Below are 25,517 nucleotides of genomic sequence, written 5' to 3'. Positions count from 1 at the left end.
TTTACTTTTAAAAAGCAACCAGTAGTATTAACTGTTTTACATTGTATTGGATTTTTGTATATTGTATTCAAATTTTGTATATTGATACAAATTTGAGATTAATTTTGTTAAAAGATACTGTACATGTTTCTAATATTTTTTAATATATTGTACCTATACAGTTTATTTTACAATAGAATACAATTTTCTTGTTTCTGGAAGTTACTATTATCAAGTGTTTATGACAATAAGAAAGTCAAACAAAGATATATCTTAGATAGACAGTTCATCTTCAAACACTTCAAAGATCAACAGAATGTGCCATTTAAGATGTTTTCATAACCTAGGTTCCTTTTTTATAATAATGAGACCTGTCCATTCTTGGCAGCACTAATCTACTTCAGAAAAGAAAATGGGCATCTAAGAAATTCCACATGGAGTTCATTTTCTTTGTGGCAAAAGTAAACCACTGGGCAGGAAAATGCCTTTGCCTCATCTGTTGACAGTGTGCTGTCCTAATTGGATAAGCAAAACAAACAAAAAAAAGAAGTGACTGCCAAATATTATCAAAAGAAGGATGGACAGCCCTTTAGAATATCCAGTTTCACAAAAAAGTCTATTAATATGGTAGGCCTGTAGGCCAAAGATAGATGCCCCAACTTTACAGAGAAACTTTGTGTGACTGTTCAGACAGTCAGCTGTTTCTGTCATTTCTCACATTTTTTGAAGTTGCTTGCTTGCACTTCCTACTTACTCAGTTAATATTATTTCCTTCTTGGCTTTTTGAGGGAGTTGAAGACTAGATACTTATAGTTTTCCTTTTTTACCTGCTGCCTAAAGCAAGTTATGATAGTAAGAAAATTAGGTACAAGACTTTGGACTCACCAAGATAATGTATGGAGCATTTTCTCTAAATTTGTCAAATGCAAATGGAATAGGCATTGTTGATATAATTATTGCCTATAAAAATTATATATGGTTCTTATATTTATTGGACATAGTTTTCTTATATTATGTATAGCCTTTTTGATTTTAGGCAAATGGGGAAATGTAGTGATATTTTATTTGCTTTTTAATAAATAAAACTTGCCTAAAGATCAGAGAGTAAAAGAGCACCACTGTTAAGCCTCACAGAGCAGGCAGGGATGACACATGCCTTTAATCCCAGTAGCAACACTAGTTTGCTGTAGAAACCAGATGGTAGTGGTGTACACCTTTAATCCCAGCCCAGAGAGAAATGCAAAACAGAAGACCTCTCTTAGACATATAGTCAATCTAAGATTCGTAAAGGCAGGATTGCCTTTTCAGCCAATGGCTGGCTGTTTTGCTTTTCTGAACTTCAGTCTGAAGTTTAATATGTGTCTCTGGATTATTATTAATCGAGCTAGAATTCCTTTCATGAAAAATATCATAGAGGCTCATGAAGGATGGGATGTAACTGCAAAGCAGCCCCAGGCAACTCTGTTGTTTTCAGGTGATGGGCATTCCACATGTGACTTTTTACCACTAGTGTCTATCACAAAGTTAATCTGTACCCGGCTTCAGGGACCCCTTTGACTGGATGTTACCTTTCTCTTATCTTGCCAATGGAATAAAGGAGAAATTTACAGTTATGAGACATGCAGATTTCTGAACAGAAGCAGGTCAACTGTTACGGTCTGTGATTTACCAGGAGTAGCAACATAGGTTGTTGAAGAAAATTTACTGGTTGATTTTGACAAGTATTATATAGTGACAAGAATGCTTCTCAGAGTATTCACCTGTGGACAGAAATAATCTTTGCTACAGCTTTGTTTATCTCTCACATATTTTTTTCATCAGTACAAGTGGATGTATCTCATAAATTCTGACATTATATACATTTAACATTGTATAAATGCTTATTTTTGAGATTATGATTATAACATTTTTCTTTTCCCTTTCCTTCCTTCAACCCTACCATACTCTCTTACCATTCTTCTTCAAATTCATGGTCACTTTTCAATGATATTACTAAGTATAACCTGCTTAGTCTGCATAATGTTACTTATTTTATACTTTCAGGGATATTTAGCACTGGCCAACCAATTTTTACAGGTTTTACAGTTTTTTACAGTCTTTCTTCCCTCTCTTCTGTAATGTAAACAAATTCTTTAGGTATGAGAGCATTTTGTAGTTGTATTTGTTGGGACTAGACTCACAGCTCTGAAATGTATATTGAATCTACATATTGAAGAGAATTGTTGTGATAGGGCCACTAGTTAGTTCCTGGTCACTTAGCCCCAAAATAATCACACAGTAACTGTATTAATTAAATCATTGCTTGGGCCATTAGCTCTAGTTTCTTATTAGCTAACTCTTACATAGTAATATAACCCATATCTATTAGTTTGTGTACTGTCACATCGCAGGAGCTTATTGGCAATGTTCCAGCTAGCATCTGTCTCTGGCGGGGCTACATGGCTTCTCTTTGACTCTGCCTCCTTTCTACCAGCATTCAGTTTAGTTTTTCCTGCCTACCTAAGTTTTGCCCTATCAACAGTCCAAGGCAGTTTCTTTATTCATTCACCAATAAAAGCAATACATAGGCAGAAGGACCTCCCACAGAGAATAGAGTGCAATTGAAATTTTAATTTTTTATTTCTTGTTTCTTTCACAGAACAAGTATATGTGGTGTGTGTATTCACATGTGTGTACATATGTATATATGCATGTGTAGGTATATATGTGTGTATTGTGTGATGTATATATATATGTATAAGTGTATATGAGTTTGTGTGTGCATATGTGTGTGTGTTGTGTGTCTTCTCATGCTACTCTTACTATTAAAGATTGGAGCAAATGACTAACAGATACGATGTTGAAGCTAAAAGACCTATTCCTGATTTTCTGGGATTGTTACCGTGACTTACTCAGATTAAAATAGTAAACTATTATATCAATCTATCCTATATTCAATCAAAAAGAAAAAAGCTTAAAATAATTCATAAATGTGGTCAGGTTTATATCAATTCACAAAATAAGTATTAACACTACATAACAAGAATGTTTTGTAAAGGAATAAAACCTCCATTGACCTATTGAAGATATAACTTTTCTTGATCTAGAGTTAGGAAGCTCTAAGTGGCTGTCATAGGACTCTCAGATTCTTTCTGCTTTTGTTCAGCAGCTCTCCAAATATACAAATACTACAGAAGAAAAAAAATGTTTCATGGTATAACAATGTAATCTTATTTTATATACTCTCTGGAGAGACAGACACTAAGTTATTAAAGAAACATCATAAAAGATTGGAACTTTATTTTTAAATTTGACTAAATGCTTTCTATTTATTTTTAGCTCAAAGTTTTTACCAGTGGTATCAAAACATAATTTGAAAATAGCCCTGAAAAAATATTTTTATCTTACTTTTTCATGTAAGTTGTAACTACAGGTGGTATTTTGTTATAGAAGAATTTAAAACACTATAACATTTAAAATTTATAACATTTTGTTATAGAGGAATCTAGAATAAAAGTTAATGTATCCTTTTTCCCTGCATAGGTCATTAAACTTGCAATCTCTTGCTTATTCTTCCAGAACTTTAAAATGCATAATTCATGCACATATTATTCTCTCTCTGTTTCCCTGTTCCGGGACTTCTGTTTCTGGGAACTCAGGAACTCCCAAATACTAGGCAAATATTCTACAACTGAGCCACATGAAATAAAATGAAAGAACACATTCTTATTATTCATTTTAGTACTCTGCTCATTCCTGTACTTGTTAATTCCACTTATCACTCTAACAGAACACTGGCATACAAAAAGCAAGCTCAGTGATTCCTACATTATATTATATTTCTTGATAATTTTCTTGATGATAACTTATTTAATCAACAAACTTATATTGAGCCTCATTCTTTTCCCATAATTTCTCCTTTAGCTGTCATAAAATATGTCTCAGTGATTGCATAATATTTGTACATAAGCACTTTGGGACTTGCATAGATTTTCAGTAGGATAAATCTAAAACAGTCTCATTGGACCAAACTGTATATTTTTAAGTTCTTGATAAATATTTAAAGTTCACCTCTATAAAGTTTCCAATAAAAGTTTGATGCTGAAAAGTTGGATTTCATTAAATCTTTTGTTTTGAATCCATTGTTTTGATTGTATTTGCATTTCTCTAACTTGGAAATAACTGGAGGTTACTTTCACTTTCTTGCTACTTTCTGATGGTTTTCTTCTATGGTTTTCTCTGCTATCACCTTTGCTGAGTTTTAATAGAGCTGTTCACAGTTTCACATATTAGAAAGTTCATGTCACATTACAGAAACTAGTATTTTCTTTGTTAAATAGCTTCCTTTGACTCCCCAGGAACTTTTTAATACATAACCAACCATTTATTTACTTATTTTTGTTTAGAGACGAGTATGCTCATGAATGCCATCGAATATGTGTGGAGATCACATGATGACTTTTAGGTTCTTCTATTATGTGAGTCCAGGTTATCAAACTCAGGTTATCAGGCTTGAACACAAATGTTTTTTATTAGCTTTTTAGAGCCATTTAGCGAGTCTATAAATGTTATTCAATTAATACTAATTAATATTTTTCACTGTGAACTTGAAACACTTTAAAAATAAAATTATTTTAAGTTTAAGAGTTCTTCTGTTGAGAATTTCGTAGTGGGGATACCCACTTAAACAGCTTACCTGAACTAATGGGATCTCACCAACAGGCAAATGGACAGGGAAGGAAGAGGACCAAACTAGGCAACTGAAACGTGGGTGACAGTTGTATGGCTGGGGCAGACTGCAGAGTGACTAGGAATGAAAACAGGATTTATTCCTGCTGCTTGTACTGGCTATTTGGAATCCCTTATCTTTGAAAGGATACCTTGCTCAGCCTAGATAAAGTAGGAAGAACCTTTGTTCTTCCTGAAAGCAATGTGTCTTACCCTGTCTGAAGAGTGGATGAAGGATGGGGTGGGAGGGGGAAGTTGGAGGGAATGGGAGGAGGGGAAGGAGTGGGAACTGGGATTGATATGTAAAATGAAAAAAGATAATTCTTTTAATAAAAGGAGAAATTAAAAAAAATCAGGTTTCAAAAAAAAGAGTTCTAAAAGGGATAACACACAGGTAAGTGAAACATTATATTCACATATAATACTATATATTGTTACTCTTATCACAATTTGTGTTGTAAAAGAACCTTGGCATTTATACCTATTATCAGATGGTATTTCCCATAAGGTGGGTTCTTCTATAAAATACTAAGGTAATAAAGGCTCTGGGTGCTACCAAACTTCAGGAAAACAAAATATAGAAGGATTAGATTTGTAGTACTATTCCTCAAGTGTTTGTTGTCTAAAACTAAAATTCTGGTTTGTGTTTGTTGGAGGAACACAGTCACTTTCTGGAAGGTCTTTCCAAACTTTACATAGCAACATGAATATGGCTCAGAGCAATGACCTGCTACCATAAAGAGTTTCTGTCAAAGTGCTGTAGATCTCTCGTGTGGTTTGTCATCAGTACATAGATGCACATACTTTAGTAATCACAAGATGTATGGAAAGTAAGAAAGATAAAGGCAAAATAAGAAATTACTAAAGGCATATAGAAAAACCTAGAAATTCTGATCTGAAATTATAATATTCAAAAGTTTCACAGTTATTTTATATTTGTTTTAATCTTTCTTTTATTTGAATATTTAAAAATTTAATCAATGATTTAGGTCATAAATCATTGAAAACATGACTCAGTTCCTTTCACTAGAACACCAAGTCAGAGTCTAATAGGCCTTCGATAAGAATCTATAAGACACATAAAATCAGAGTGTTGCTTGGGACTCTATTTTGTATGCTGCTCTATTCACTTATGATTATCTTCCCAGTAAATATTGTAGTGATTTGAATGAGAATGGCCCCCAGAGGTTCATACAGTGCTTGGTCCCTAATTGGTAGAACTGTTTTGAGAAAGATTAAGGGGTATGGACTTGTTGAAGGAGATGTGTCAGTGGGTGTGGGCTTTGAGGTTTCATAAGTGCATGCCAAACCTAGCCAATCTCTTTGCCTCCAACTTTGGTATACAATACAACTGCTTTCAACAACTGCTCCTGAACCATGTCTTTCTGTAAGGTGTCATGTTGCCCCCTGTGATGGTCATAAACTATCCTCTAAATATGTAACCAAGGACCCATTTAAATGCTTTTTGAGTTGTCTTGGTTATGGCATCTCTTCCCAGAAATAGAAAAGTAGCTACAAGAGATATTAGGTCATATGAGATATCAATTAATTTATATAAAATATAACTGCTTACATTTCTATTGTATGGCTTATTACTGTAGTTGCTTGTTCCGGTTGACAGGACTTCCCTTAGAAGACCCCATTCAAGTTGTCATACTGGAAACATTTAGAAGTTTAGAAGTTTTTCCACTTCAAATAAAGAGATAGCAGTTAACTATGAACAGGTAAAGGACTAGGGAACATCAAGGTATGTTGCAGGCACAATGATATCTCTTGAATGGAGAGACAGTTATTGACTCCAGGTTAATGGAGTGCTCCTATTCTAGAGAAATACAACATTGACTTAGAAGCATGTAATAGCACACTGAAATTTAATATCAAGAAGTATTGGAGAGAAAAATAAAGAAAATTATCATAAAAATATTGCAAGTATATGGCAGTTGCTGGAAGAATCACTTCTACATGAATTTATTTTCAACCTGGTTGGGGTAAATAAACTCACTACAGGTTGTGTTTAACTATGATGACAAATTGGGCTCAGTGAGTCCAGTGATATTCTAAATGGCCAAAGCAGGGATAATCATTTGTACTTTCTCATTTTGTTAATACCATATAAACTTTGCCTGTTGTCCACAGACTCTCCTTGACGCTATTTCCCTTCCCATTTTCCCTATAAAACATGATTGTCCTTTAAGTTTTAGCTGTTACATACCTGTGAGTGATTCCAGAATACCAGTGTCCCAGATCCAATACCTGCTAAAGTTTATCTTTCAGAAAATAATAAGTAATTTATGTGAAAGCACACCTCTATCCTCAGTAATAATCTAAAGGAATCTAGGTACAGTTTAGTATTTTGACAATTACCAAGGAGTCTATTTCAAAATGAGAACCATTTAACCAGGCCCGTCTGAAAGTTTCCAGAAACCTTGCTTGTACTAGGAAAAAGAGTTCATAGACTGAAAATTGGGAAGTCTTGAACTTAAATAAGACATCACTCGCTTGAGGGGTTGTAACTAACTATGGCTTATTTATTTATTATAAAATCATGCATGAGTTAAATAAGCATTTATAGTAACAACTTAAAAAAAGCAATTGTTAATTTAAATTGGCATAGTCAACAGTTTATGTGACTTGCTCAAGAGGCAAATTTATAACCTCAGATCCCTAAAAGTTAAATAGTAAATTTTAGTTGAGATAATAGAAATGTTTAAACTATGTCATCATTTCTTTTCCTTTTATAGTTTTAGAATATTGTTCTTAGTTGCCCAGGGTTATCTTTAATTATTGAACTAAAGGTATCTTCCTGTTTCCATTTCCCATGTAGGTAAGCTAGACATGTGATACTGGGGCCACCTACCATTCCTTTTCAAAAAGCCAAACTAAGGTAAACTATTGTACACACATTCCTCCTTCTCCCTGCAACCTGAACAATATATTAAGTGTACAACCACCAATGAGTTTGAATGGATTTGTCTAATTTTAGTATTTTTCCAAATAAAAAAAATTTTATTAGTGTACTTAAGGTCATATATTTTAAATAAAATACAGTAGATCTTGTATATTTCTTTTTCCAAATAAGTAAAATAGAACTTGATTTCAAATTTTAACTTTCAATATTCAAATATTTAGCTTCCATTAAAACAAAGGTTGCCTACAGTATAGAATAGACAGTGGGCTGAAGCTAAGAATACAGGGTTTGGAATTAGAATTATTGTATAAATTTTGACTTTATCAGTTCTTATACATAGGAGAACTATTTATTTTATTTTCAGTATTCAGATAATAAAATGAGTACAAAGTAGAGACAGAGAGTTTTTAGGAAGATTAAGTAAAAGTCAACATCAGTTCAGTTAATTTTAATTTTATCAAAATATGAATTGGTTTCTATGAAGAATGGTATCAGGATTTTGTCAAGGAGTATCTTAAATCCATGAATAATTTTACCCTTATTTGCTGTTGGTGGGACTATGAACTGATACAGACATTGTGCAAACCAGTATGACAGTGTCTCAAAAATCTAAAAGTGGGAGTGTCATATGACCCAACCACTCCACTCCTGAGCATATAATCCATAGGACACAAATACTTCTACAGAAACACTTGCTTATTCATGCTTGTTGCTTTCTTATGTACAAGAGACAGGAAATGGAATCAGCCTAGATATCCATCAAAAGACAAAGAGATAATGAAATACAGTACATAGACACAATGAGATTTTATTGAAGCATAAATGTAAATAAAACTTAAAGTTGGGGGAAAATAAATGAAACTGGAAGTACCATGATGTGGAAAGTCCTTTTGTTGCTTTTATTGGTTAATAAATAAACCTGCTTTGGCCAGTGGCTTAGCAGAATAGAGCTGGTGGAAAAACTAAACTGAACGCTGGGAGAAAGAAGGTGGAGTCAGAGAGAAGCCATGGAGTAGCAAGAGGGGTAATATGTGAGCTGGTAGCTGGAACCTTACTGGTCGGCCACAATCCTCATGGTAAAATATAAAATAATAGAAATGGGTTATCCAAAGATATATGAGCTAGCTAGCAATACACTTACATGATTAGTCAAGCAGTTGTTTATATAATATAGTTTCTGAAAGATTATTTGGGGAGTCTGGGCAACCAGGAAAAGAACACGTGCCGTCCTGATACAGTACCATATAAAATGGGGTAGCCCTGGCCTAGAAAGACAAACATACATGGTCTCTCAAATATGAAGATCCTAGCTTTTGATTCTGATACCTGTTGATTTATGTGGGAGTGGGTGTGTACACAGGTCAAGAAAGTAGAAAGGGACCCATAAAGAAGGGAGTAAACAGACTTAAAGGAAGAGCAGAGGGGAGGGTACTAGAACACATTCAATATGAGGAGAAAAAGAAGATCCTGGTATAAAAGACTCAATCAGGGATGAGAAGACAGGGAGTTACCAGAGAGGAAGTAGGGGCAAGTGTCCCAAATCAAGTATATATAAAAATGCCAGGAAGAAATCTGCTACTTCATAAAAATTTTTGAAATACTTAAAAATGTTATGAAGGCCCAAAAATGTGAACCTATTCCCACCTTGTCTGATGGTCATAGAGTTTGGAGGTTGCTCAAAATTGTTGACAACAAGTGTAGCTACACATTCTGACTGACAATTTATGTAGATGACATGTGCAATGCAGTTTCACCATCACATTTGTATTCTATAAAACAGGGTATGAAAATGTATTGAATGCTTTCCATGCTGCTACTGATAACAAACAACCCACAGACCAGAAAGGTAAGGAATTTGCTCCTGTGCTGTGTTAATACTCCATTGTTGTGGTCCCTAATACTAAAGGAGTAGATGGCTTAGGGGATATGGAAAAAAGCAGTGATTATTATAAAAGTGGTGGGAACTGAAAAAAACAAACATGGTACACATTCCATCTGGTTTGAAAGGTAGGACAAAAGGAGTGGTGGTTTTCTAATGTCTTATCACTGCATGTTAAGAATATTTTGCAAAAGAATAAAATCACCGATAACACTCTAAGAACATGTTTTTTCCTTATATAGAATTAAGATATTTTCAATGGCTGTCATGGGACTCTCTATCTTTTCCTGGCTAGCATTCTTCCAAATATTCACAGAGAACTGGAAAAAAATGAATGTTCCTTTGTGAAGCAATGTCATTTTATTCTAGATGCTCTCTGGAGACATGGACACTAAATTAAAAAAAGAATACGGCAATAGATCAGAGTTATACTTACACATTATTGTTAATCATTTTTAGAACAAAGTTTATACCAGTGATATTGCACCCTGATTAACAAACAAAAACCTGATAGAAAGGAAGGTGTTCATGAGAAGTTGAGATTTAATATCTTTCTAGACTATGTTGATATTCTTGCTTCACTTGCCTCTCAATATAAAGAATCACTGATTTTTGTTTCAAGGTTTTATTCTTTAAAACACAATTTATTATTATTATTATTCATAGGTACGTGTGTGCCTGTGTGTTCATATGCACACAAGTATAGTGTCACAGAACCCAGAAAAGAGTGCCAGATCCCCTGGGATTATAAGCAGTTGGAAGTCACCTGACATGGGTGCTGGGAACCAAAATTAGTCCCTCTGGAGGTTCAGTTAGTGCTCTTAACTGTTGAGACATTCTCTATACCCCTTGAAAATGTATTCTTTTGCTATTATTTCTTCAGACTGAAAAATATAAATGATGTCTAATTTCCCTTTTGGTAAGATTGAAACATCAGCTTTAAGCAATTTTATTGTTCACCACAGGACAATCTACCCAGATGGCCCTAGAAAGGTACTTTTACTGTAACATATATCTTCTGGAAATGCAGTGAACACTTTTCAGACTGGCACTGAAAATAACCAACATACAAACAAAAGGCAAAGCAGTAGCTTTGTGAGGGTGTTATGAGGATATATTGCTGTGTTCTCTGTTACTGAAGGGGTGCCAATCTTAGATGTAAAAGAATTAGTGGTTATTACAAAAGTGGTGGGAACTGAACAAGACAACCATAGTACAAATTCATTCTGGCTTTAGGCCAGGTAGGACAAGAGAAGTGGTGGTTTTTAAAAACATTTCTTTCTAAATGTATTCGTAGCTTGCCCAACAACTGTGTGATCACTCTTCTCCTTTGAGCGCCATCTTGTCATCTGATTTGTATACTATGCCCTTTGTAAGAATCGGGTACCACATAGATCTCACATGCATAACTTTTCAATTTTGCAAAACAGAGAAAAGGAACTCTGATTAATATAAAATGAGAAAACACAAATCAGCACGGACACAATAGCAATCATGAACTCTGATTGAGTGCACAACCATTCTTACCTTCTAGTTAGCCACCGATACTTAAACTGATTGATCCAAAGAAGATTTACAATAGTTTAGTAAAGATCAAAGTATATTTTATGTACATAAAATGGATGAGAAATCATGAAGAAGTTGACCCAAAATAAAGAATTATTATTTCTGCAATTTAAAATTAGAAGACATTGCCAGTAGAGCTAGGATGGTACACTGCAACTGGAGTAACCTCAGGGATTTAAAAGGCAAACTGGATAAGTAACTTAACAATTTCTTGCATATGGGAAGAAAGCTTGGCCAGTACCAGCAGATTCTAAACATCAACTCTGACTCTAGATGCTGTCCTCAAGATAGCTACTTAATCTTTGAAATATTTAGACTTAAACTTCTAAACAAAATTCTAAATTTACTAGCCTGTCTGTGAGACTCTTTGGCCTACTGAGGAACTGAGCAAATAAAACCAAAACAAAAGTAAATTCTTCTTAATTGACTTATAAAAGTAATCTAAAATAAGCAATCACTTAACATTTTATTTAGCTTTCATATACAAAGGATCGTTCTCCCTTATGAACATCTGATGAGAAATGAAAAAGTGTAATTTTAGTGCAATATCCATTCGGCATATCAATAACTGTTCTTAACTCACTTTCTTTTCTTTAAGTTTTTCAACTCTCAAAACTGGCATTAAAGGAACAATGCTTTAATAAAATATCTGAAATGTTGATGATTCTTTATGGGTAACCATAACAGAATTATGTATTTTAGAACAATGGTAAGCTAGTTGTATTTATTTGTCAAATTGAAGATTACTTTAGATTTTTGTAGACAGAGGTGAGGTAAAGCAGTGTTAGATAGTAATTCATTAAAAATTATTTTAAGGAGCTAATATTCAGACCATGAATGCAATAGAAATTGTAGACGTGGGTAAATATATGATAGAAATTAAACACAACTTACTTTGGTTTATGAGAGTTTTAGTTCACGGCTTTAATATGTAAGATGAAATACAGGCTGTCTTACCCAATGACTTCAGGAAATTTTAAGAATACCTTTTAAACTATTTTGAAGAAAAGTGATAGTGTTTCCAGCAGTGAGGCATTTAAACGACAATGTGTCCATCTTGCAAAATAGCAAAGAATCAAAACATTCCAAAAGGGCTCAAGGGGCAGATACTTGGATCTCCTTGGAAGGAGAAAGAGGAGAGATTTCTTGAGTGAACTGGAGTTGGATGAGGAGGGTAACAGGAGTGATGGAGGGCGGTACCAGAAGAGAGGACTGGAAAAGGAGGGCATTTGGGGCATGAGGTAAAAACCTAGTGCAATTTAAACTCTCAGGAATCTACAAAGGTGACCCTAACTAAGAATCCTAGCAGTAGAAGATATGTAATCTAATCTTGCAATCTCCTGTAATCAGGCAAGATTTTCAGTGAAGGGATTTGGATATTAACTTAGCCTTATAACCTTCAACCTACAATTTGTCCTGCCTACAAGAAGTCCTGGGGCAAAGCAACTGCAGAAATTCTGGGAGAAGTCAAACAATCACTGGTCTAGCCTGAGACCCATGCCACCAGAGGGAGCCAACCTCTGACATTGCCTAGAGCACCAGGATTCAGAAGATGGGCAACCCAGAAACATAGGAAGGCTAAAACCAAACACCATTGGCAAAAAAAAAAGTCAATGTAATGATGCCTCCTGATGTTCTGTTATGCCTACTATATTCATAGATTGGTGCCTAGTCCAGTTGTCATCAGCGAGGCTTCACCCAGCAACTGAAGAAAACAGGTGCAAAGGCCCACAGACAAACATTAGGCAGAGCTTGGGGGAATTCTAAGAAAAGGAGGAGGAGCCAAAGGGTTCAAGGATACAACAAGGAAACCCTCAGAATCAACTAACCTGTGTTCAAAAAAGTTCACAGAGACTGACACAACCAGCAAGCCTGCATGAGACTAACCTAGGCCCTATGCATATATGTGATAGTTGTATAGCTTGATCTTCTTGTGGGACTCCTAACAGTGGGAACAGAGGCTGCCTCTGATTCTGTTGCCTGCTTCTGGGACCCTTTCCTCCTACCAGGTTGCCTAGTCTAGCCTTAATAGGAGGGAAGGTGCCTATTCTCATTGCAGCTTGACATCCATGGGAGGCCTGCCCTTTTCTGAATAGAAACAAAAGAGTGAGTGGATCAAGATGGGGGATGAGGGAGGAAGGCAGGCAGATGGGGTTAGGGGGTGGGTTGAAGAAGAGGGGGGAGGGGTAATTATGGTTAGAATGTAAATAAAATTAATAATAGTAATACTTATTCATTAAAAACTAATAAAACACTTCTAAACAGATCTCTGATATTTTCATTATGTTTATTGTTTTGCCTCATTATGTGCCTTGAAGTCACCTTTTTTAATTATGGCAATATTTACACTTAAACAAAAAAGTTTAAGTTACTAGCTTGCTTGGGAAATTCTTTGATATTTACTAGTTGGGATTAAGCAACAAAAGGACTAGATTCAGTGGTAATCATGAGGCATTAAAACTGGAATCTGCACTCGGCAGCCAAAAAATACAAATGAAGGAGAGGTTAAATTTCTGATCATAGTACAAGGTTGGATGTAAAATAGAACACCTCTCGGCCGTTTTCTTGAAAAGTACACAGTGAGAACACAGAGCAGACTAATGGGTGGCGGTGAAACTGATTCAGATTCCTTTTCGGCTAAATGTTTCACCCTGGCTTTAGCAAGTAGCACATTAACCATTTCCTTTCTACTGTCCCTCAAACACAACCGAGATAAGTTATTGTTACTAACTGTTCATAGTAGTAACAGAGTGGTGAGCCCCTGTGGCACGAATTCACATGGGCACATAAATACAGTCAGACTTCAAAGTAGAAAGGCAAAAGGAGAGAGCTGTGTGATTCACATAAATTAGTTTATTCTTTGAGCAATTATCCAGATTAAGACAGAGAAAAGACTGCAATAGTGGCGGAATGACACTCTAGAAACTAGAGTTTAGACTGTAAAACGGCCTTGCCTAGAGTAGACAATTCCCTGAGTTGGGAGTTCATGAGGCAATACCTCAGTTTAAAGTTAGCAGAACTAGAAATCAAGACACCATGAAGGAGTCAAAGAAGGATGCAGTTCAAGTTGACAAGGTTGTAGACTTAAAACTTAAAGTCATGACACTTTAGCCAATGCTGACACTTCCATATCTGGGTTACCGCCTGGACCATAAGCTGCATCATAGGAACTACCATTCATAATTTGGGGATGGATATTCATACCCATCACTAGAAAACTGAATGTTTACCCAGTGTAGACAATATAGCAGCAGAACTAGAGAGTTTTGAAGATTCCAAATCTGAACTGCCTCACAGAGTAATTATCAAAAATTAAATTATTAAAATTAATTATTAAAAATTATTAATTACTAAAAATTAAAAAGCGACCTTAAGAGCAGAGAAAGGGGTTGAGTTGCTGAAAAAAGCCGCTTTCCCATCACACAGTTGGTTCAGAGGACTTCTTTCTCTCATCCCTTTGCTTCCCCTGCTTTACCCTGCTGAGAAGGGGTGATGGATGAGGTATTTATAGCTAGGAAAACACTATGTGGCAAGTGGTTTTTTGTTTTACTTGCTTGTTTGTTTGTTTGTTTTAAAACCCAGAAAATGGGAGTAAAACTAACACCTTCACCAAGGAGCCTCTCCAGAGGCAACTACTAGGAGAATCATTTGGGGGCTAAAGTATCTTCTAAAGGTGACACAAGTGGCCCAAAGGTTATAAAAAGGGTCGGGGAGGCTTATTGCCTTCCCCTCTGTTACTTTCTCTTCCTGTGATTAAACTAAATATAGTTAACTTCCTGCATATTATTGTAGGGGACAGAAGGGATGTGTGGCTTATGGGATATTGAAACTCAATGAGGGGATAGCAAACAAGAAGTCAATGTTCAGGTCTCCAACACTTGTTCAAAGACAGTAAGACAAGAAAGCCCTTGGGGAAAATTGGCTGGAGCCTGGAGACCACAGCTGGCTGGCTGTTCAGACAAAGAACTGAAAAATGGGATGCTAGATGAAATGGACCTTGACTAAAATTTCACCTCAATAGCAGATGTGCAAAGGCCAACCTTGCAGCAATTGGATTTAGTATCTGTGCTTCTCCATCTCTGTCAGTGAATCAAAGGGCTTCTGGAAATACTTCAGAGGACCTAATTTTGTCCCAGGCACTTCCAGGGTCTGATGCCAAGGACCCAGAGAGCTAAGGAAGAGGCGAAGCATATCTGAGAAGCAGGGGACGAGGACCAAGTTTTCCTTAATTTTACCTAAAAGCAGCATCACTTTCACATGGCAGTCCTGTGTCCACACAAGCTTTATGTTACAGTTTAGACTCACTTGGGTGGAGGAGAAAATTTGCTGGCTTGTTTCTTAAACATTTCAATTTGGAGTAAACTTCAAAAAAACGCACACCACCCTCGAAGTCCCTCTTTTCCTTTGAGGAAGGTGACCAGTTCTAGAGAGGGTACTGAAAGAAATGTCCTGGAGACCCTCAGTTCCCAGGACCCTTGCAATCAAGTTGCTTCCTGCCAGCGATCTTTCCAAGGTGGGAGGATATCAGGCTATGACTCACCGTCACAGTGTCCAGCTCCGGGCTTCTTTCAAGTCTCTGTCTCTCTTAGCTGCTCTCCATCCACTTTCAGCACCGCCGGCGAGGTGGAGCTGAGAGCTGGGTGCAGTCCTGTCAGGTCTCTGTCCCTCACCGCTGCCTGGGATTCAGGCTGCCTGCAGCTGGAATCTAAGCCAAGACAGTTCAAATTTTTTCAGCAAAGGGGCGTGGCCGCTCCCTTGTTTCTGAGGCCGGATTTGCCTTCCCTCTAAGCTCTAAGCCGGCCCCTAGTAAATATTTGTTAGATTCTGACCGAGAAAACAAGACACCAGGGTCCCTCAGTGTCACCTACCAGATGCAGGCTCATCTGGCCTGGAACCCAGCATTCCCGGGAGAGGGTCCTGAAGAGGGAGAGCGCTGAGTGAGCTCAAACAACATTATTTACTGCACAGATAAAAATTCTTTTGTTTTAATTGTTTCTTTTTTCTTCCACCCATTCCCTTCTTTCTAAAGGAAGAATCATGGCACTTCCTTGTCTTTTATGGAACTAAATAAAAATTTGACAGAGCCACTGTGGGTCATAGATGATATGAATTAATTCCATGGTAGCACAAAATAAAAGGGTGGATTTTCATCTATTTTATATGTTCGTTGAGTTTCACTCGTTAAAATTATTTTTATGAGTGTATTGAAAAGTCACTTACGTCACACTTAATGTTGAATGACCACTGATTTGTGCCTAAGATCAGGAACAAGACAAGGACTCTTGGTCTCTCAACTTGTACCCACCCAATCTTGTACTCAGGGGGAAAAAGGAATTTTAAATGTCTAAAGACAAACAAAACAAAACAAACAACAACAAAAAAAAACCCTCAAACTTTTTCTACCTATAGTTGACACAATTTTGTGTTTACAAAGCTCTAAGGTATCAATCAAGCCATCAGAGCTAAGAAAGAGTTGAACAAAGTGTCTTCAGATGCAATCATTATAGAAAAAAGCTTTTTATTTTAAAAAACTAGCAATGAACAAACAAAAATAAAAGTTGGATGTTGTAACTCAAGTTTGTAATCTTAGCATTCAGAATGCTGAGTGAGGCAAGTTTGAGGGCAGACTGGAATGCATCCTGAGTTCTAGGCCGGCACTGTCTAAAGAGTGTAACTCTGGTTCAATCCCACTTCCTATAAAATTAAATTAAGACAACAATCTCATTTACCATTAGTCAAGAAAATAAAAATGCTAGCCGGGTGGTGGCGCACGCCTTTAATCCCAGCACTTGGGAGGCAGAGGCAGGCAGATCTCTGTGAGTTCGAGAACAGCCTGGTCTACAAGAGCTAGTTCCAGGACAGGCTCCAAAACCATAGAGAAACCCTGTCTCGAAAAACCAAAAAAAAAAAAAAAAAAAAAAAAAAAAGAATGCTTAGGAATCATTTTTTTTTTCCCAGTAAGAATGGGCCTGATGTGTAGAGTGGATTTGATAATTGTAAGTATATGGATATTTGTAAGCAGAAATGAGTAAGTAGAAAATAAATGTAGTGGAATAGACTAGAAATACAATGTAAAGAACACATAAAAATGAAATCAGGTGGCACTAGAAACATCAAGAGATAGTAAAAAACAATTAGAGAAGGCACTAGAAGCTGTGAGAGTGCATTAAGCTAATTAGGAGAGGCAGCTGCTGGAGTTTATGCTCTGACATCTCCTTAGCTAACTGTGTGTGGGCTGATGGTGGTTGTGGTGGTAGTATGTGTGTGTGTGTGTGTGTGTGTGTGGTGTAGTATGATAGGTGAGATGGTGTATATGTGATGGGTGTGTTATATGATGTGATAGGTTATGTGTGTGATGTGGTGTTATATGTATGTATGTTATGAGTGTGTGTGGTGGTGGTGTATGGTAGAAGGTGTATGTCTGTGTGTGGTGTGGTAGGTGGCAAGACTTTTTAGACTTTTTACTATGTTTTTCTCTGAGAGGGAATGGTGAGTTTTGCTTCAGATTGCTGGAAAGTTGTTAAGGGGTTTCAAAGACTTGCCACATTTTCAAGATTAATGTGTATATAAATGAGACCCAAAGTTGTGTGGAAGCCAGAGCACTGGCATCAGAAACATGATGAAGGGAATGGAAGCTGCAGAAACCCAAATTCCAAGAGGCTGAGCTGTGGAGAGACAATGTGATGCAATCAGGGGACATAACGTCCTGAATATAAAATGCAGAGAAGCATAAACAGAGAGGGGTTAGACAGCAGGTAGTAAGAATAGAGCAAGCAAAGGATTGTGAAAAAGTGGAGGAGGCCAAGAGGAGAGGGTAAATGTCCTAGGGTAAAAAGCACAGTTGGAGTATGTTGCCCAGGACATGAGGCTGTGAGGGAGTAGTTCTTTGGAGATAATAGTTTGAGAAAACTAGAAGGTCATGCTTGGTGTGGAACATTCACCTGAAAAGTCTGCTCAGGTGTGGGTTTAAGCCAATAGAAGGTCTTTATTACCTGGCCAGTGACTACACTGGGTCTTCAGGATCCCACTGTAGCACTGAGCATTTCTCAGGGTGAGCATTTAACCACAAGCACCATATTTTGGGCTTACATACTGGATTAGCATACTTCAGTTAACAAGAACAGTCAGACAGAAGCAGAACTACAGAAGGCAAAAACAAGGTTAGCATATTTAGAAACTTTCCAGAATATGACCTTTGCTTTAGTCTTGGGAGGTAGCATTGTCTACATGCTGAATTTTATGACCTGGATAGAGTCAGTTGTGCTACGATCTGGGGGTCTACTAAGGTCTGGGGCCATATTACATTCTGAAGTTTTCAAGAATATACATACATATTTTTATTTATATATTCATATATAAAACTATAAACACATATATACATATATAAATCTTGGAATGATTCTCTCCTACAGTTTCATTTTCAAACTTAATATATGTTATAAAATTATGTATGTATGTTATCTTGTGTGTGACATTCCCCCTCTACACTGAAAATATTTTTGTTTAGGCCATACTTTCCTGTGAATATTGCTTTCACTTGTTCTTCCTGTATTGTTTATTTGAAAGATATTTACTGGAAATCTTTATAGTTGGTACTGTGATAAGTCACGGAAAGAGTGGTAGTTTTTGTAGTAGGGGTGGGTTAGAGGAGTAGCCTGGAAATGCCAGAGTAATCCAAGCACAGGTTTGTGGGGTAAGAGGAAAAACAGGATCTAATCCTGTATCTTTCCCAGGCATTCACTTAGGTGTTTTTCAGTAGGACCTTTCAGGAGGCTTGTCATGGAGTGTCATGGGTTTTGAGTTGTTTTTCATTTGTAAGTCCTTTGTATAGAAGCTGAAAGTGAGTAACAGTCAAAATCTAGAGACCATGAATGAAAACAGGAGATGGCCCTGTGCTTATTAGAGGTTTGGGGACTCATTATCCTGAAAAATGTACTTAAAGTAGATCATTAATCCTACTCCTGAACTCAGTTTCAAGTTAATTTGAGAAATGATTATAGTTTTAGGGACTTGAATTTTCCCAGAGAGTTAATACTGTGTTAGTTGAAATCTCCCAGAAGTGTGAGATTTGATTCTTTCAGAAACAAGCAGATGGGAAAGAGTCATTCCAAGAAGTCAGTGCCATCATTGCTATTGTGATGATGAGTTAGGGCTTAAACTCTAGACTTTTCTAGAATAAGTTGAACATCCTTCATGAGAAAAATGCAGGACCTGAAACACTCTAAAACTCTTATTTTATGAATCCTGATATCACATGATAGTGGAAAATCTACATTAAGAAACTCTGTATCATGTATAAGATTATTTATAAAATACTGTTCAGAGTTACATTCTGGTGATGTGTATAAAATATACACAAAGTAATTTAATTTCCTGTTTGTAATTAAATTTCATCCCCATAATATCTCATTTGTATAAGCATGAAATAAAAATTCCAAAATCTGAAAAATTTGTGGAAAGAAAGAAAAACATTTTTCAGTATATTTTTCCCAAATGTTTTACAAAATATAGAGAAGAGACAAGTTTGACAAAAAAACAAACAAAACACTACTGGGTGTACCCGACTGCATACATATTTGCTGTCTTGTTCATACAGCACTTAAACAATGTTGTGCTATTGGAAGTAAATATCCTAAAGAGTAAGCATATAATAAGTTTACACTTTCATTTTTCTGCATTTTACAAAGGTAAAAAACTTTTTAAAACAAAATGAAGTTCTAAACTTCACTGGTCATTAGACAGGATTTCCACTATCTGTAACTTCACATATAAATGATGGACATTTAATTAACTAGAGAATAAGGTATTTTCAGTACTATCCAATAGAAGGTGAATATAATAATATCCTTAAAGGCTTGGAAGAACCCAAGATATTGAATTATCTTTTTCTGTTATATTTACTCTATAAATAAGTTAAGTGCTTTTTAAAATATTAAATATTCATGAGGAAAGAAGAGAAACCCAAGAGAAATGAAAGTGGTTTTGAAGAGCTCAGGAATAAGAAAATAAAAATGTAGATTCCAAGAATAAAAAAATGTATAAATAAAGAAATATAAAGTTATAAGTCTAGGAGAATGAGAACAGACTGTCAGCAGCTTTCTCAGCAGATCAATCATCATTCACAGTGACCTATGCTCTCAGAAGCTTAAGAAGCCTCCATCAGCTTAAGCCATTTCATTTTACAATGGGCTGTTTTATGTACAAGGTCAGAGTGTCTCTCTTCAAACTGAGAGTAGTGTCCTGACCATCCTTGATAAACTACAGATATGAACTGAATTAAACTTGAGTGGACAGAGATCGTGACCTCTGGGTTAGGCACTGTCTCTGTTATGGGAAACTGGTGCCACCAAAGAGGATGATTGGGGCTCCAGGAGAGACTGGACACAGTGCAAACACCCGGCTTAACTAATGAGCTCTGATAATTGGAGGTTGTAAAGTATGGCAGTCTGTATCTGAGTTTTACCTTGAGATAGTGTGAAAAGCTTTCTGCTATCAGAAAGTTCCCAGCCTAAGACCCAATTGATTCTAATTTATTAACCTTCTGGTATTACTAGTGGTTTCTTTGCTGACTAATTGCTAAAGACACCTGTTTTCTTGCAATTAATGACTTTTGCTGTAATCTACTCTGAAACATATTTCATGATTGCTGCCTAGTTACTCATTGATGTTAGAACTCACTCCCCTCCTTAGGATCTATGTTGACTGACCCATGGGTTGGGGCAAGATTGTAAAAAATTCCTTTGTTCAGAACTAATGCTTGGTGCCCTAACTATAGAAAAATGGATTCAGAAAATAGACTTTTCCTGAAGCCTAACAAACACTGTCTCTGGCTGTGGTCTCAGCTAGCTGATAAGCTTCTGTGCTCCGTGGTGTATTTTTTTTTTTTTTTTTTTAAATTTTTAAGTTTGCTTCTGGTTTTCTTGGAATCTGGTTTTTGGAACAAAGTTTGCTTCTAGTTTATTAGAATTTGGTGGTCTGTTCCCACCTTTGCACATTTCCCTTGGCCCTAACATTTTGGTGGTTTATATGGGGAAGTGCAAACTTGGTTTTGAGGGGACACCCCAGTCTCTGGTTTTTGGAAAACTTTTTTATTTTGATTTTACCAATTGATAAGTTTCTGGTTCTGGTTTCTGGTGTCCAGACAGTCTGGAGGCTCAAGGAGATCCATCGAATTCACTTCTAATCTCAGAACTAGGGGAAAATAGGGGAGGCTCTTACTCCTCCTCTGGCCTTTTGGTAATGGTATGAGATCATGTGACCCTAAGCACAGCATTTCTTTTTTTGTGTCTGCTGGCTTCTTGTTTTCATTTTCTTGTTGTTCTATTTGTCATTCTTCTTGTTGTGGTCATGTGTGAAGTAATTTCCACTATGGAAAAAGCTTCTTTCAAGCCTAAGTCTCCCCTGGACCTTGCCCTTTGGTTTTTTCAAGATTTCAGGGAGGCTGCAGCATCTACAGCCCTCTGTGAAGCCAGAGTTCCCACTGCTCCCTGGCAGAGCACTTCTCCCTCCCCTTCTCCTCCTTCTCCCCTGCTTCCTTCTTTGGAGCTGAGTTTATTTGGCTCTGGAGCTGAGCCCTTTTGGCACTCATTCAAGGAAGCCACAAGTGGCGGGTAGTGGGTGGTGGTGTCTCCTGCTCTCCCCCTCTGCACTGTGGGACCTTCTAATGAGGATGGCAGTCCCTGCCTGGTTTATTTCCTCTTTCATCTAGTGATCTGTAAAACTGGAAACTTCAGACTCCTTCCTTTCCTGAGAAACCCCACGTGCTAATATAAGTCCTAGATACTGTCCTCTACACAATCCCCAACCTGGGGGTGGATTACGAGCAATTGTTCCAGATAATCTTCACCAGTGAAGAAAGAGATAAAATTTAGTGAAAATGTTGGAAGCAGGTTCTAGGATAAGATGTTGACCCACTAATGATGAGGCAGTCATTAAAGAAATCGTCTCTGAGCACTTACTTGACTGCCCACCCATCTGTCTAAGGCTGCTGAAAATCAAATGGCAGTCAACCTGGCTTTCGTTAACTGAGCAGCCCCAGATATTAAGAGAAAGCTTCAGCAACTCAAAGGACTTAAAGCTTAAAATCTTACTAAATTGATTGCTATAGCCACTAAGGTTTATAACAGCAGAGAAATACCTGAGGATACGCAAGTTCAGGGACTGGCAAAAGTCTTACTGGCAGATAAGCACTGGGGACCTGATGGGCAGAGGGAATACAGGCTGTCTTAAATATCCAACTGGCAATGCTCACAAAGGTAGAAGGGACAAAAAGTCCTAAAATTGGGCAGGTCCAGACTATTAAAGGAGATGGGGTTTAAGCCTCCCCTTGAGCCTTAGGTAACTCTAAAAGTGGCAGGGCAACCTGTGGATTTCCTAGTCGACACTGGTGCTCACATTTCAATGTAAAAACCTCCACTGGGGCCTCTATCAGACAAACAAATGTGGGTTCAAGGGGATACAAGGACAGCTCTGCAACCATGGACCACAAAACAGATGGTAAAATTGGAAAGAAAAAAAGTTATACATTCCTTCATAGTTATCTCTAAATGCCCTTACTCCTTCCTGGAAAGAGACTAATTGGCTAAGATAAAAGGCCAAATTCATTTCTCTTCTGGGAAGGGTGTGATGATCTCCCCACAGCCCGAAGTCTATGCCTTATCCTAGATCTGAAAGAATACAGGCTTTTCTAACAGACTCTCACTCTAGAGGCATCTCCTCTAATGGCTGAACTCCAGCGCTCCATCCCAGGAGTGTGGGCAGATACTAGCCTACCAAGACTAGCTAGCTATTCAGGAGTCTTTAGTCACCTTAAAAGCCAATGCCCAACAGGTGAGGGTGAGGCAATACCCCATGATCCCAGAGGCCAAGTTGGGTATTACTAAACATATTAATCAGTTCCTGGAGCATGAAATCCTGGTGCCTTGCCAGTCTCCATAAACTACCAACTTCTGCCATTAAAAAAACTAGGGACCAGTGACTTTTGACCCATGCAAGATCTTAGGGAGATTAGTAAATGGGTTAAAAATATTTATGTTACAATTCCCAACCTCTATAATCTCCTGAGCTCCCTCTCTCCAGAGATTTAAGTGTATTCAGTTCTAGATTTTAAGGACGCCTTCTTCAGCCTAACTTTTGAAGCCAAGAGTCAGACATTATTTGCTTTTGAATGGCATGGTCAAAACGGGGGCTTCAGTTGTCAGCTCACCTGGACATGCCTGCTACAAGAATTTTCAAAATTTCTCAACCATCTTTGACAAAGCCCTACAGTGAGACTGAGAGGATTATCAGTCCTCATACCCAGAGGTTCCTTTGAGCCTCAGGTCCTTTCAGATCCTATTCTATCACTTCTAAAATTTCAGGAAATTAACAGTAGATTTTTGCTAACCTTCCCTGCCCCTCTCTGCCTCAGGAGTCCAGACTTCAGCAGGCCCCTGTCTTTGCTACTACTGCTGGCAGCCAGGGAGAAGATTGCCTCTCCCCCACAGGTACTGCAGTCCCAGTCCCAAATGCCAAGGAGGAGCCAGGACAGAGGTGAGCAGAGACCACTGCAAGGCCAGGTACCAAAGATGGACGCTTGTCCTGGATGATAATTGGTTTTGGTCTCACAAAATGACTCCTGCTCCAAAGCAGCAGAAAGGGAAACACCAGAGCAGAGCAGCTGCAGGAACAGACCAACCAGGAAAGTACAAATGGCCTGCAGCCTCTCCCCCTGCCTAAAAATTCAGCTGGAAAAAGTAAGGAAAGTTTTGTCTGGTTTAAATGCATAAACAGGGCCACTTACTGTTTATTTCTAATGTGTAAGTTAACCATGTACAATGTGTACTTGCTGTAGCCCTTACAGACTGCCCAAGCTTAAAATTTATCTCTAAGTATTCTGGTTATTGAACCAAATATAATCGCTTTTCTTTGCCTTCTCAGAAGACAGTCTCAATGTGGTATAAACTTGTCCTGCTATTACCCAAATAAAGCTTGTTTTTATTTGGCTTGATTGGGAATTTTGCATTGACAGAGCTGGCGTTAGGAAATATTCCTAACAATAATAATAATCTAAACAATAGTCCCTGTAATCTAAACCATACAAGGACTCAACAAAGTTAAGAGATTGACAGACCCATTTCCTTTATGAACACAGATGCAAAAATACTCATTAAATACATGCAAGCTGAATCCAAGAACACATCAAAAGTATTATCTGCCATGAATAAGTAGGTTTCATCCCAGAAATGAAGGGATGGTTCAATATACAAAAATTAGCAAAGGTAATCCACTATATCAACAAACTGAAAAAAAAAAAACCACATAATTATCTTATTAGATGCAGAAAACACCCTAATCACAATCCAACTTGCTTTTATGAAAAAGGTTTACACACCTATGGTCAACTGCTTTTTTTTTTTATCAGGAATCACACATTGGAAAAAGATATCATCTTTAAGAAATGGTGCTGCTCAAACTGGATGGGGCATGTAGAAGAAAACAAGTAAGTCCAAACTTATTATACTGAACAAAACTGAACTTGAAATAGATCAAAGATTGTAGCATAAAATGAGATACTGTGAATCTAATAGATGAGAAAGTGGGAAATGGCTTTAAGCTTATTGGAACAGAAGAAGGCTTCCTGAACAGAATACCATTAGCACAGGCGGTAAGATCAACAATTAATAGCTGTGATCTGATGAAACTAAGAAGTTTTTGCATGGCAAAGGACACTATCATTTGGACAAAGCAACAGCCTACAGAACTGGAAAATATTTTTACCAATTACAGATTCAATAGAGCACTGTTACCCAAAATACATAAAGAACTCAAAAAACTAGAAATCAAAAAACAAAATAATTCATATTAAAATGGAGTACATATCTAAACAGAGAATTTTCAATAGAGGAGACTCAAATGAGTGAGATACCACCAAAGAGTTGCAAATCAAAAGTACTTTGAAATTCTACCTTACTCTTTGCAGGTGAGGATGTGGAAGAAGGGTAACATTCCTCCATTATTGGTGGGAATGCAAATTTGTATAGCTACAATGGAAATCAGTGTGGTGGCTACTCAAATGATAGGGCTACTCAAATGATAGGGCTAGAGCTACCTCAAGATTCAGTTATACCATGCTGGGAATATATCCAAATAATGCTTCATCCTACCAAAAATATATTTTCTCAGTCATGTTCATTGCTTCATTATTCAAAATAATGAAACAACTTAGATGCCCCTCATCAGACTAAGAGATTTAAAAAATGTCATAGACTTACACAATAAAATATTACTCAACTGTTAAAAAAATAACATCATGAAATTTGCAGTCAAATGGATAAAACTAGAAAAATCATCCTGAGTGAGGTAATCCAGATTCTGAAATATAAATATGCTATGCATTTGCCTTTAATAAATGAGCTACAGTCCTTAAATCCAGAGAGTTCAGATGTATGAGTACAAACTGGTACAGACACTTTGGATATTAGCATGGCAATTTCTCAG

Source organism: Chionomys nivalis, chromosome 24, assembly GCF_950005125.1.
Source record: "Chionomys nivalis chromosome 24, mChiNiv1.1, whole genome shotgun sequence".
NCBI classification, from domain to species: domain Eukaryota; kingdom Metazoa; phylum Chordata; class Mammalia; order Rodentia; family Cricetidae; genus Chionomys; species Chionomys nivalis.
The sequence above is the reverse complement of the archived record's forward strand: the minus strand, read 5'-3'. Positions refer to the sequence as shown.